The sequence below is a fragment of the Lethenteron reissneri genome, chromosome 28 (genome assembly GCF_015708825.2).
Source record: "Lethenteron reissneri isolate LAM-NWPU_2019-01 chromosome 28, ASM1570882v1, whole genome shotgun sequence".
Taxonomy (NCBI): Eukaryota; Metazoa; Chordata; class Hyperoartia; order Petromyzontiformes; family Petromyzontidae; genus Lethenteron; species Lethenteron reissneri.
In genome coordinates, this window is record NC_083806.1 from 667256 (window position 1) to 680955 (window position 13700).

A 13700-nucleotide genomic window follows, 5' to 3' on the forward strand; every position below is an offset into this window, starting at 1 on the left:
CGGAAATCGACACAAAATCGCAATTTCCCATCCTTATTCTTCACAAGGACCACCGGAGCGCCCCACGGACTGTTTGACAGGGAAATAATGTCAGAGGCCAGCATATCCTCCACTGCGCCGCGTACATGATCCCGCTCCGCCGGACTCAACTGGTGTGGGTTCATCCGAATCGGAGCGGCATCCCCCATATCAATATGGTGGGAGAACAACGAGGTGCATCCCAGATCGAAATCGTCCAAACTAAAGACATCCGAATACTTCCCCAACAGCGTGCGAAGCGCGGACCGTTGGTCCGCAGTCAAGGACGCATTTTCCTGGCACAACTCGGCAATCCATCGATTATCCTGTGCCGTCGAGGTCGAGATCCCCCCTATGAGGCCCTGGTGGCCCCGATCGTCATGGGCCGTGAAGGCAGTCGTAGCATGTGCCAAAACCGTTCCAGCCGGCACAATGACATTTTCCCCGCTCCCATTCAACACTTGCAAAACGGAAGCTGACCCGGCCGAACAATCGTCTGTGCTGCGACCAGCGTCAAGCCACCCGTAATCGCTTTGGACGGCGACAGCAACACGCCTGCTGCACCCTCAATTCCTGGCACCGGCTTCCGATACCGCAGCGGAATAAGCATCTGCGAGCCAGGTGGAATGTCAACCGAAACCTCGGACAGTGCCTGCACCTGGCGGTCAGGAGCGGACTGGCCCCACGGTGACGGCAAGAAGGAAATTTTCTGGCCCCCTGGTAATTCAATACAATTCTGATCCACCCTTATCTGAATGGGCATTTTCGCCAGGAAATCGGTCCCCAATAGGCATGGCACCGCGAGGGACCAACTGATATACCCGCGTCCACCTGACCCACGATGCCCATACTCCCTCCGTTCGCCGCTATGCACGAGTCGTAAACCGGTCGTACCCGCCCTGGCGGAATGGACAGGAGATGGAATATCACGTCGGAAATAATGGTCGCGGACGCACCCGAGTCCACCAAAATGTGCACGTCAACCCCTTGGATTGAGCCCGGCACAGTCGACGACCCAGTAGCGGCCGCAACCACCCTCCGTGCCAATTTCCGCCACTGCTTCAGCGAGCGACACGGATCTCTCAGCTCCCCCCTGTTAGGAATGTCTCCCGGACCGCATAGTGACAGTGATGCATGAGATGACAGGCCTTGCCGGGTGTCTGATGCGTACCGACTTGCCTGACATGGTTGATTTTTCCGCGTCGCGCCCCTGGCAGGGACCTCCGGCTGGAGAGGCGGCCGAGAGCGACCCCAACACTCCCTCGCGAAGTGTCCCCGACGGCCGCAGCGAAAGCACAACGAGTCGGCTCGTCGTCCGGCTCCCCCTCTGTCTCGCCGATCTGAGCCCGAGCGTAACTCCACTCCCCTTCGAGTAGCCCACTGTGCCGATGCTACCGCCAGCTCCTCAGGCCCCCTCTCGTCCCGTACGTAGACGGCTTTGGACGGATCCCACCCGGCGGTACCACCTTCGATGTTGGGACTCCCCGTCCAGGCCGTCACCTGCTTCCACCAGCGTAGGTTGAATTGCGCATCCAGGCACTTAGCCGCCATCCGGGAGGTCAGCTGCTCATGGCCGCACACCGGCATGGGGATGCCCAAATCCCTGGACAGCTCCAACATCTTGCCCAATATTAAAGGCTCCAGCAAGTCAGGCTCCGTGTCCGGATATGCGGCCATAGCCAGTTCTAACACAGCGCCCCGGAAAGCCACTGGCGATTCTTTTGGTGCCCGTTGCCGCTGCACGAATCTGCGATGTGCGTCGTCTGGGGGCTCGTAAGCCTCCGCCATTTCCTCGAACACTCCTTTCAGCGTCGTCTTCCTCGCAGCCTTAATGGAGCGGAAGAATCTCACAGACTCGTCGTCCAGGAGCGTCGGCAGGACCTCCAAGGCTTCCGCATCCGTCCACTTGGCGGATCGGACCGCCGCCTCAAAACGGCAGGCAAATGCACTCCAATCCCTGCCAACTGAGAACTCCTTAACCGTCTTCAGACGATGGCTGCAGGTGCCCGAGTCGCCGTCTCCCGCTGCAGGTGTTCCACGCGGTGGCGACAAGATGGCGTCTCCATGTGGCGGGGGCAAGATGGCGGCTTCCCACAGTGGAGGCGACAAGATGGCGGCTTCCCGCTGTTCGTCCCCGACCACACCCAAGATGGCGGCGTCTTGCCGCGTGTCGGAGAGGGCGGGAAGCGTCGCACAGGCCCCAATGGCGGACGGCTCGGCCCCACTCAAAGGCTTCCCGCTTGGGCGATCCGGCATCGTCGCTGGCGCCACCAGGGTGAGTAATTGCAGCAGAACGGCCCGCAGCGAATCAAGCTGGACTGCCACGTGTCGCCAGCCGTCCTCGACGCCCGTCGACGCAGGCGGCCCGGCCGCCCCGACGACATCTTGTACTCCTGGCATGTCGCTCGCCGCCACTTCGCCCACGCCTTCCATGGTCAGGACTGCTACCGCCGGAGGACGATCCTCTTCATCTTCTGAAGATGGTGCCGGTATATTCTTTTTCTTGAGATGTTTAGACATCACATTCCACTTCTGACCCCAATGTAATAAACGACTCTGTCAGGCTCTCTTGGTCTCCGTTGTCGTTTATTTAGGTTCTTCGTATCGCACCCCGCTGGTCCTCAGCCGGACCCGCGTCGCCTCCGCCGCATGCCCCGCGCACGCTCCGTGTGGCCCGCACTCACTGGTGGCCGCTCCGCTCTCTCCGTGTGCCCCGCACACGCCGCCAGCCACACCACTCGCTCCGTGTGCCCCGCACACTCCGCTAGTCACTCACTAGCCACGTGTGCCCCGCACACTCTGCTAGCCCCTCACACACCGCTAGCCCCGTCTACCCCACGCACACCGTTGGTCGACGGTGTGCGTAGGTTTGCGACCACGTGGCAGATGGCGCCGGTCCTCCCGCACTGCCCAGCGTGGCTTCCCCTATTCTCGCTCCGTTCCAACTCCTCGATCTCTTCCGGCTCTCTCCCTATATCCTTCCCATCACGTCCCTGACTCCTCCTTCCCGTACTGACCCCGTCTCTGCCCCCCGTTCACCTCGTCTCCCATTGGAGCCGAGGTGAGCAGTGACTCCTCCCACACGCTCCGCTGACCAGGCTCCGCCCCCCAATGCTCCAGGCCGTGTGATTGGCGAGGAGGCCAGCAACCACTCCGTTTATGCTCGTATTACACATATATACACAGACACAACGACACATATACACACAGACACAGCGACACATATATATACAGACACAACGACACATACACACAGACACAATGACACATACACAGCGACACATATATATACAGACACAACGACACATACACACAGACACAATGACACATACACAACGACGCATATATACACAGATACAACGTAAAGGCGCAGCTCTGCAAGTACTTACTGACGTCACTTCTGGCCGAGAAGCCTCCAATAGAGGGAGCTCTAGAGATCCCCTATGGAGAGTATTTGGTCTACTCTTCCACGCTGGTCAGACGCTTTTGAAAAGGCTGGAGTGCCCACACCTTTCGCCACTGCAGACGAGCCGCCGATCGCCTGTGGTGAACTAATTTCTACTGCTCGGAGGCGAGAAGCGAGGGGGGGGGTGTATTTAATAAAATGTCACTGTTTCAACTGCGATGCTTCGAGATCTTTCGAACCGAGGTCTGCAAGTCTAGTGTCACAATGATTACAACCATGGCAGCATCCGCACACACTCGCGGTCATAACAAAAAACGTAATCACAACACTGCCACGCAAACACGAATATCCATCCCACCTGTTTCCTTTAACGACAGACTGTTGGAGCAAATCCTGTCAGCGAGCACCTACGAAGGCCGGCACGGCCTACCAGAGGGTGGGTGGCCAGCACCACGCCCGGCCGCATGCCACACCAGGTACTCATTTGATGCTGAGTCGACTTAGGGGAGACTCGGGTCCTGTCCAGATATGCGCCACCGATGTTTGACTGTGAGCGGGAATGGAACTTGCCGGGTTCGAAGCGAAGTGCGCTCACCCCGACACCACCGCTCCTCACGTTCGAGCTCCTACACTGAGAGCAACGTCAAAGGTCCCCATTATAGCCTTCATCGACAAACTAAGGGGTGGGTGGCCAACGCCACACCTGCCCACCTTTGTCTCCCCGGTACTGAAGCTTACACCTTGCACCAGGGTACTCATTTAAGGCCTAGGGGAGGCCAGGGGCGGTTCAAATGTCCATCACTGTTATTGCTCGTGAGCGGGAATCGAATCCGGATGGCCATGTTTGTAGCGCAGTGCGCTAACTACTACAATACCGCTCCCCACGCGCACGCTTACATGGATACATGACTAGACAACCGCCATTTACCACTAAGGTACCAGGCTATGTGCACCTTGAGGCTACGTGAATTGTCAAAGGGTCGCTGAGAGGGGGTCAAACAGGACCCAGGTGTCATGGGTTGACGGACAGATGACTGGCAGATGCACAACCTCTGCTGCCTGCTGTGCCACCTCGCTGCGTTTTATCCGCCCAGAACTCGGCTTGTTGTTGTGAGCGTCACACCTCTTGCCGTCCGTTGCTCCTGGATGGCGACTGCCTCTACTGCCCAGTAGCAGCGTCCTTCACGACCCTCCTCCACAGAGGCCGATCTTGACGCAGTTGGTACCAGTCATTGACAAGTTCGGTCAACTCCACGTCCTCCTGTACCGCATCAGTCCATCTCTTCTCTAGTCCGGTGCCGTGCCATGCCCCGTTTAGCCCCTATATCCGGCCAAACCAAAACTGTCTGAATTTGTGAGTTTCTCACACAAGTCCGGCCTGGTTAAACCTAAAATGGTTCGTAGGCAGGTAAGCCTGGACGTTTCAAAGCGGTACAGATGTTCCTTTAAAGTGCTCCATGCAAACACAAAGACACACAGACAACACCACACGCACATTGCACGTGCGCCCCGCATATTGCCGCATGAATGGGACCCCGAGATACAGCACAGACGAGATCGAAGGTCCGCGGCGAGACGGGAGACAATGGCGCTCTGTGTGAGCGCACGTTCGCGCATTCCACGTGGCATTCCACTGCGATGTTTCAGAGCAATTATCGAGGAGAGCTCTAAGGGAGCATGTTTTTTCTTCATATTCAAATATATAACCTTAGGACCGAGTTTTAATGAAAGTAGTGGTGTAAAAATTATTCCATTAAAACAACTTTATATTTAACCAGTTTAACTTTACTGAGCTGTTCATTGTTGTTTTTTTTAGAAGCGACCTGACCATAAATGGTAGCTCAACGAAGTGGTTTATCATACTCTAAATGCATATTTCTAATTCTCGCCATAACACGACCGTCGTTGACTTCCCACAAAGTTCTACCTATTTTATCGACCTCTTTAAAGATGATTGGCTAGTCGACCCTCGAACGCCACACAACCTCTGGGTTATTGAGACTTCTTCGTATGGCTGATGTAGAGCAGCGACTAATTTAAATTGAGGTGGCTGAGCCAGATGATTGCGTCAGGAGTATTATCTCTGTGGGGATAACTCCACATTCGTGTTCGTCAATCAGGCAGAGCCGTTACATGTTCCTTGGACTATGATGCCGGGGTGTCCACAGTCGTCGCACACCGCCTGAACGTTCCTAAAATTGCAATTGATGAATTTTAGAGGCAGATGAAAGAGGGGCGGAGTGTTTTTGGAATGACGACCTCGACAATGGAAATTAACAGAACAACAACAGTAGGCGAGTACTGCCAATAGAAGGACGGGGAGACGCATGCTTGGATTTGCATCGAGTGACAAAGAGAGGAACGCGTGGATTAGAAAACACACGCAGGTTAAGGACGTAATTCATGCTCGGTAAGTAGACGTCGCTAGAAGCGATGATGGTTGACGGTCGAGAATAACGATGGAGTGGCAGCCAAAGAACGGAACGCGTCGGAGAAGACGGAAACCAGGGAGACGGAGTAATGGAATCAGCCCGTGTGCAGGTGCAAGGTGGATCGTCACGTCGCACGATCTTGAGATACGGGAACGCCTTGAGGAGAAGGCCGTTATCCAGCATTGGATTGATCACGCTGACGAGGATGAAGTCTCCACAACGGATGCGATCGTCTCCACATGCGGCTATGGAACTGGGCTCGAGAGGCGCCCGGGCGCTCAGCGCGAGCTCCGCGCCATTTGGCGGAGTCCCCCTGCGTCGACCCTCGCCTTCTGGAGCGCTCGCGGTGACCTTGCGTCGATCGGAGTCGTCCCTGGGCTCACGCGGCCCTCAAATGTCTCTGAATCTCAGCGGCTCGCCCGACTCTGGGAGTCAACATCTCGCCACACTGTTGCCTTAAAATAGAAACGTATATCGGCAACATTTTGGGAAATGTTCCTTTTTCATAACACATCGAGAGAAAGAGGGATAGCATGGGTCATGAGTTGGGGACTTTGCTTTATGCCATGGAGTCTGATGAGAATTACATTTAAAAAAGGTTTCCCGACGAACAGTTTTAAAATTGGCATGCGAATACATACCTATTTTTTTTTATAGCTATTGAGTAACAAACAATTCCTTCCATAATCAACTAATTTGTATTCAAATGAAACTCATTTGTATTACATTTATAAATGTTGCTGGCACAGTCAATCTTTATTTGGTATGGCGCCCTTTTACAAAAACAAATTGTAAGGCATTTCAAACATTCAACGGCAATAAACAATAGTCAATAATTATATAGCAACTAAATAAATTAAAATTCTTTACAGAGATCAATGTAAATGCAAAACGATACAGGGCAAACACACTTGAATTCGGATGTACCTGCGCTGGTAAGGCATTGCCTCACCAACACTTATTTTACCTGGAATGACACCTTTTACAAACACAATGAGGGTACCCCTATGGGCTCCCCCTTGTCACCAGTGATAGCCAACGTGTTCATGGAAAAGTTTGAATCAGGCGCCATCCAGACATCCACCCTGCGTCCTTCCCTGTGGAAGAGGTATGTGGATGACACTTTCGTCATTTGGCCACATGGCCTCCCAGCATTGAACCACTTCTTGGACCACATCAATTCCAGACACCCATCCATCAGATTCACCATTGAAGTGGAGAAAGATGGCAAACTACCATTTTTAGATATTGTGTTTGAGAGGAGACCTGACGGATCCTTGGGACATTCTGTCTACAGGAAAGCCACCCACACAGATTGCTACTTGAAACCAGATTCCCACCACCACCCATCTCAAAAGAATTCTCTCATCAAAACGCTATACCACAGAGCTCATGGCATTTCTGACCAACACCACCTGGCCAGTGAATTAAGACATGTACATCGGGCCCTCAGGATGAATGGATACTCTGAACGCACCATCCGCCAAGCTGTTTCTCCCACCATACAGAAACAACCACTTGAAACTCCGATCAAAACTATCACGTTGCCATATATAGCAGGCGTGACCAAAAAAATCTCCAAAATTCTAAACAAACATAAGATCCAAGTCCGATTCAGTACAGTACATAAAATCCGTGATCTAATTCCATCTGTGAAGGATGTCATCCCTGACTTGCAATACCCTGGAGTCTATAAACTGAGTTGCAGCTGTGGTGACTGTTACATTGGGGAAACGAAACGTCATGTCTCTGATCGTGTCCGCGAGCACAAGTCAGATTTGAAACACGGCAAAATTGAGTCTTCCGACGTTGCCGATCATTGCTACAACGCGGTGGGCTCTCATGATATTGTTTTTTTCCGAGACTAAGGTGCTCTGCAAACCCTCTGGCTACCATCAAAGGTTTGTACACGAAGCCATTCAGATATACAAACACAGACATAATTTCAACCGTGATGATGGGTACAAACTTAGTAATCATTGGAAAGATGTTATTAACCATGTAAAAAAGATTTAACTATACATTTTTGGACCATCTTATCTGACAGGCACTATTTTACTTTACCGAGTGTTAACATCCCCAGTGTTTAACAGTACTCTCTTTATTGTCAGCCAACACTGGTATAAACATGGGCATTTTCGTTCTTTTCTATCATGTGCATCAACAGGTGCTTGTGCACAGGCATGTCCACGTACACTTGCACCCCGTGCTCTCTTTTAGCCTCCCCCCCCCCTTTCAATACGTTATCATGTGCAACAACAATGACTTGCACACAAACACGTCCACGTCGTCGACGCCTACGAGCACCTCGTGCCCTCTTTTAGCCCCCCCCCCCTCCCGATACATTCCATTCATTGGCTACCACATTCTGATAAGCCCCCCCCTCTCCTCCCCCTTAACTTGTATTTAAGAGCTTGCATCTTGAATCCCTGCCTCACTTGATGCAGCAAATCTGGCTGTGACGGTCCCACCTGATGACGGAGACTTGTGTTGCCTACGAAACGTCGTGATTTTTATTTTATTTGTATTAATTTTAATTAAATTTTTTACCTACGTGACTTTACCGAAAGAACTAAGAGTATACACTCCAGTCTGAAAGCGATATATATTATCACACAAGTGTGTGGTCTCACACGGCGCGACAGGTTGGTGCTTCGCGTGTGAATTCGGAAGCCAATTCCATCATTCGTTGGGAAGGGGGGGCAGGGGCCTTTACCAAAGTGATGGGCCACCTTTGTGTGTTCTTGTGCAAAACCTTATGGACCTTAGCGAGCAATCCTGCGTCCTTGAGGGTCGCAGTGGTCGGCTTGGAATATATGGAATCAGAATAGCATTTAAATATAAAGGAGCCAAACCAATTCATATTTTGTAACGAATACGCATAACTTTAACATCGACCCTAAACGTTAAGAGAAGCCAATGTAGGGATATCAATACCGGTGTAATATGACCATGTCTTCTGATTATTGTTAAAACAAATCTCACAAGTTGTGCAATTGGGATAACCCATATCTGGGAATACCAGAAACCGGCACAATGCTTCAAGCCTGGATGTTATGAACGCACGAAGTATCAATCTCTCTGCATATTCCTCATAAACAAAGTGTCTTAAATTAGAGACATGTATTAGATGAATCAAAACAAGTGAGGTGTTTTTTTCCCCGATATAAAGTTCGTATGAGAGATCTGGATGAAAAATGACACCTGGATTTGTCATTTCAGACCTCAACTTAAGTGGGAAGCTGTCAATTGCAAGAACATATGGGAAAGTATGTTTAATATATGACTTAATCCCAAATCATAACCTCCGTTTTATTAGCATTTAACAATAGTCGACTGATTTGACATCCATTGTTTACAATAGGCCAGATAGTGATGATATTTCCGAATGAGGTGTCACCTGGTTCAGTAGATACTAATATAATTGAAATGTATCTGCATAGCAGTGAACATTGAGCCCATGTCTCTAGATAACACCACCCAAACGGTGCGCGCAGAGGGAGAACAACATTGGACCAAGAGCGGAACCTTATGGAACGCCACATTTCATTTTCGGTGAAGAACAGTTGTAACATCTTGAAATGTATTTGAAAGATAGGATCTAAACGATGACAAAACATTACCCGCCAGTCCTACAAGATACAATCGGTTTTTGGGTTAGATCTTGAAAATATAAATGTGTCGTTAAAACCACCACCGCCCGACACAGCCAATTAGTAAGGTTTGTCACGTAAATAAAACATGCCAATTCATTACGATTTACAATTCGAGTACGACGTTTTGCCAGTAATTACACTTAAATAGAGGTATAAATGTGATGTTGTCACTTGTGAGCCAATCAGCTGCAAAGGCCAGATGGATTAATCGCCATTTGTTTCCACTGTAGGGGATAGAGTGTTGCCCCCTCACGCACAAGCGTTTTCTCCGAGTGCTGAAGTTTCCTCCCACTCATTATTTGGCTGAAAACATATTAAAATAAAAACCCAATGTAGGACATTCTTAAAAAGAATCCGATGTCTCAGTGTAACTTTCCTGGATAAATAAGTCAAAACTCGTATTATTATTACCACTGTGCAGCCTGCCAAACTACAGTTCCATTGGCCCACAGCCTCACTGGGATATTTAATTGAAAAATTTCCAAACAAAACTCACATTTGTTAATGATACTGTGGACTTAAGAGGACAATTATACAAGAGGTTACATTTCGGGCAATGGCCCTTCTTCGTAGGACATAAATAGAAAGATCACAGAGATGGAGTGGGCAATATGAAATGGAGACTGGAATTAACACTACGGTGCCTGGTGATAATTAGTTTTTCTAATTTATGTTTTTAAATGTTTTCTCATGACCAGTTACACATTGATCACTCTGGGCCACACGGTGCAGTTCTAGTAAGAAGGGTGTTGCACAGTGCAGGAGACTACTGATGCCGCCGAAAAGAATGTACGTCAGTGCTTTGCAACTGGTGTGCTGCGGAATTATAGGATAGAGAAGAACCTCACTGTTCACAAGCTGGGTCAGACGGACTCTTCGTGCCATTCAGTGGACGATCCAGCCTCCACCGCCACCTCGCTCAGACCAGCAAAAGAAAGCGATTTTGAATTTTCTATCAGCTCCTCCCCCCTGGGCCCACGGTGAGTTTTTTGTTCGGTATGCCGTAAAGGTCGAGAAAACTCGAAAAGTGAGTGCCATGGAGTGCAGTACATTAACAATTCCGGACAGCAATAATTATATAATTAGTTCACCTTTCGACTACCCTTACATACTTATTATTCCTGTTTATTGCCTTGGTACGTTTGCCGGTGAAACTATTTGCATTATATAACAAGGCAAACATGTATCAAAGCATGCAATATGTTTTTCTTGCCCTACAGCAAAAACTCTTATTCAAAACCGATCCAGGCAACACCCACATTCTTTCACACGGGCACACACAGTCTGTGGGTTGTTCACTGCCTCCTCCTCGTCAGCCCATGCCATGCCCGTTTAGCCCCCCTCTATCCAGCCAAACAGAGGCTGCTTGGGCATGCGGCATCTGTGGGCACACGGGCTACGTAGCCCAGCCAACGCAGTCTAGCCAACGCAGCCTCGCACAATTCAGTTTGGTTAAACCCAGGACGGATTATAGCCAGCTAAACCTGAATGTTTCAAACCGAATCAGTCGAGTGGCATTATATTTTCATCAACTGCGTAACGCTGTGTGGAAGCTACCTGGCCTGTCACTACGAAGATCCAGGTCTTCTCGATCACAGTTATGTCCTCCCTATGCTTGCGAAACGTGAACCCTTCTGAAGGCACATCTGCACTGGTTTGTATAAATGTTGAACTTCGTTTGCACTGTACGCAGCCAACCGTGCTCAATGGCGGAGCCAGGATTTTCAGGTAGGGGGGCAGCCCCTCCAGCAATGAAAAATGATAGGAATTGTTAGTAAGGACTTGTCCCTTGCTTTTTATTCGACGCGTGTTGCGGCGATGGCGCAGCCATCGATCGAGGGTCGAATTCGAACCGCTTGTGATCGGCATCGCGCTCGCTGAAGGTGTTTGCCTTCAGGGAAGTCGTGTAACGTACACGCAACTGCGCACAATTCTGAGTCACTTATAACTGCTTTGCCGTTACTTATTGCCAATTATGGACTCAGACTATTGTCCTGTCATCTCAAAGAGTCCCTGGCACATAATAATATGCTACACAGTGGCAGTGGGGGTCGCAAAATGCCGATTTATTACTAATAAACCTCAATGATCCGTTAGAAATCCCAAATTTCGATCGGATCATTGGGAGGGCACGTGCCACCCCCCCCCCACTGGCTCCGCCAGTGACCGTGCTAATTGTAGGTACGGGGGAAGGATACAAAACTGAACTGCGTATGTTTAGTTTGTTTTCCTTCCCTTCTAAGCGCCTGCCATGTGCAACGTTGAAGTGAGCCGAGTGTCGATTCTTCCACGATCGTTTTAAACCGTCCACTTTGAGTAGCGACCAGTGCCTCCTTAGTCAGGTGATGACTGGCCACCTCAGCCACCTGGAAGCACACTTCGCAACCTGTTTCCCTGATCTGGACACGACAACGTTTGAATACAAACCCCAGTTCAATGCTAGCCTGAAACAATGGATCTGCCACCAGTTGAGATCGAAAAGCTCATTGATATATCATGCAATCCGCTCTTTGCATGGAACACATTCCTGAGCTAGTCTTCCAGACGTCTGGTGGGTGCCCTTTGCAAGCACGTATTGTGCACGTGTGAACCCGGATTGAGCGCACGCGTTTGGATCAGGTCTGAGTTACAGACCGACTCTGGATGCCACAGCTAAGGCCAGATGTGCCGCCAGATTTGCGAACCTGTGCTGCGTGTCTCAAGCCCATGTGACCAATAGACCTCGCGAGTCCATCAACTAATGACTTAATCATTTCGTAATCAAAACGTGTTTTCATATTTGTTGTTCTACAAAACCAAACTTAAGCAAAAACAATATTCAACGTATTATGTTACTTGATATGTTAAATTATCGTCGTTGATGGGTGGTATGAATTGTGTAAAATGGGGCCACATTGGAAACCCATTTGAGAGGCGCTGCTTGAGCAGTACAAATGTTTACATGGCTTTATACACGCGAATTACTTGATAGCCCCCACTCGTTTCAGATACGTATCACATAATTCAGCTATAACGCTCTTTTTTCCACAGATGTCCAGTAGGGCGGGTAAGAGCGTTACAACAAAAATGCAAAAACACGATAGTAGTGCAAAGTAAAGGCAAACAAATCGCCCAAAAATATACAAATATAAAACTAAACCATGCCGATCATACCAGGCAAAGCCCACTGACGTATTACCTTATACCTTATACTGGTAGGAACCTCCAGTTTACACCAGCCCACATTATTGTGTCCGTCCGTCCGTCCGTCGTGCAGGGAGGGGCTGGGTGGGGCTGGGTGGGGGGTGGGAGGGGTGGGGCTGGGTGGGGAGGGGAGGGGCTGGTCACCCCGTGGTGCCCTTATAAAACTCAACCTTTAACCTACTCACGCCGGCTTGTTCCCGCCCTCACAGTCGGGCATATTTGCGGAATACACCACGCTGCCATTGACCCTGGCCATTGACCGAGCAACCCAACGTTCCTACCAGCTCCCTCCGCAGGAATGTGTTGTTTCAGGAGCGACCTGGTCACTGTTGCTAACCATGTAAAGCCATTGGATCCCGCAAAAATGTGACGTCAGCTCGAGGTGGTACGGGCGAGTGAACCATGAGTCGGGGCTCGTGGCTTCTCGAGGCCATTGAGAAAGCCGCTGGGCCACACGCGGCTCATCCGCGCGCGCTTCCGAAGAACGCCTCCTAAAGCACTCCGCCAATCATAACGAACGAGTTGTCATTGGAAAGCCAATTACTGTTTATGTCCAACAACAATAACGTATCTGCCCCCGGCGCTGGATATCACAATAGCACGACGCATTACCCGAATCCCGTATCAAAATGATACAATCGATAGGGGTGTACTGTTTGCAGGGAGATGTGGGGGGACTTGAATAAAGGTAAAGAGGCTGGAGCCACCACCCAAAGGACGGTCCGCCCTCTTGTTTAGCAATCATCAGGTGTGTGGAATGGTGGCGAATTGGAAACCAATCGCGAGGTCGGTCAGTCAGTGTTGCCGACTACCAACTACGACTTTCAAAATAATACGTCAAAATAATCATGTACAGACCTTTGAAAATCCACTACTGGATGCATGTCTACCAACACCGCATTTATCATTGTAGTTGTTTCACCACATTTGATTTTGCTGGTCGGGGAATGTTCAAGAACTCGGGATAGGTTCGGAAATCCAACTCAGATGGCCGGGCTCGGAGCA

The 13700-nt window shown here is 50.1% G+C and overlaps 1 protein-coding gene across 1 annotated transcript in view; it reads right to left on the reverse strand.

The window, feature by feature from the left end:
* LOC133348736 (nitric oxide synthase 1-like) overlaps window positions 1-10378 on the reverse strand; it is a 107550-nt gene extending 97172 nt beyond the window's left edge. Inside the window, exon 1 of the mRNA XM_061561673.1 lies at window positions 10361-10378. The gene's annotated coding sequence lies outside the window, so the exon portion shown is untranslated. The remainder of the gene's footprint in view (window positions 1-10360) is intronic.
* Between the last annotated feature and the right edge of the window lie 3322 nt (window positions 10379-13700).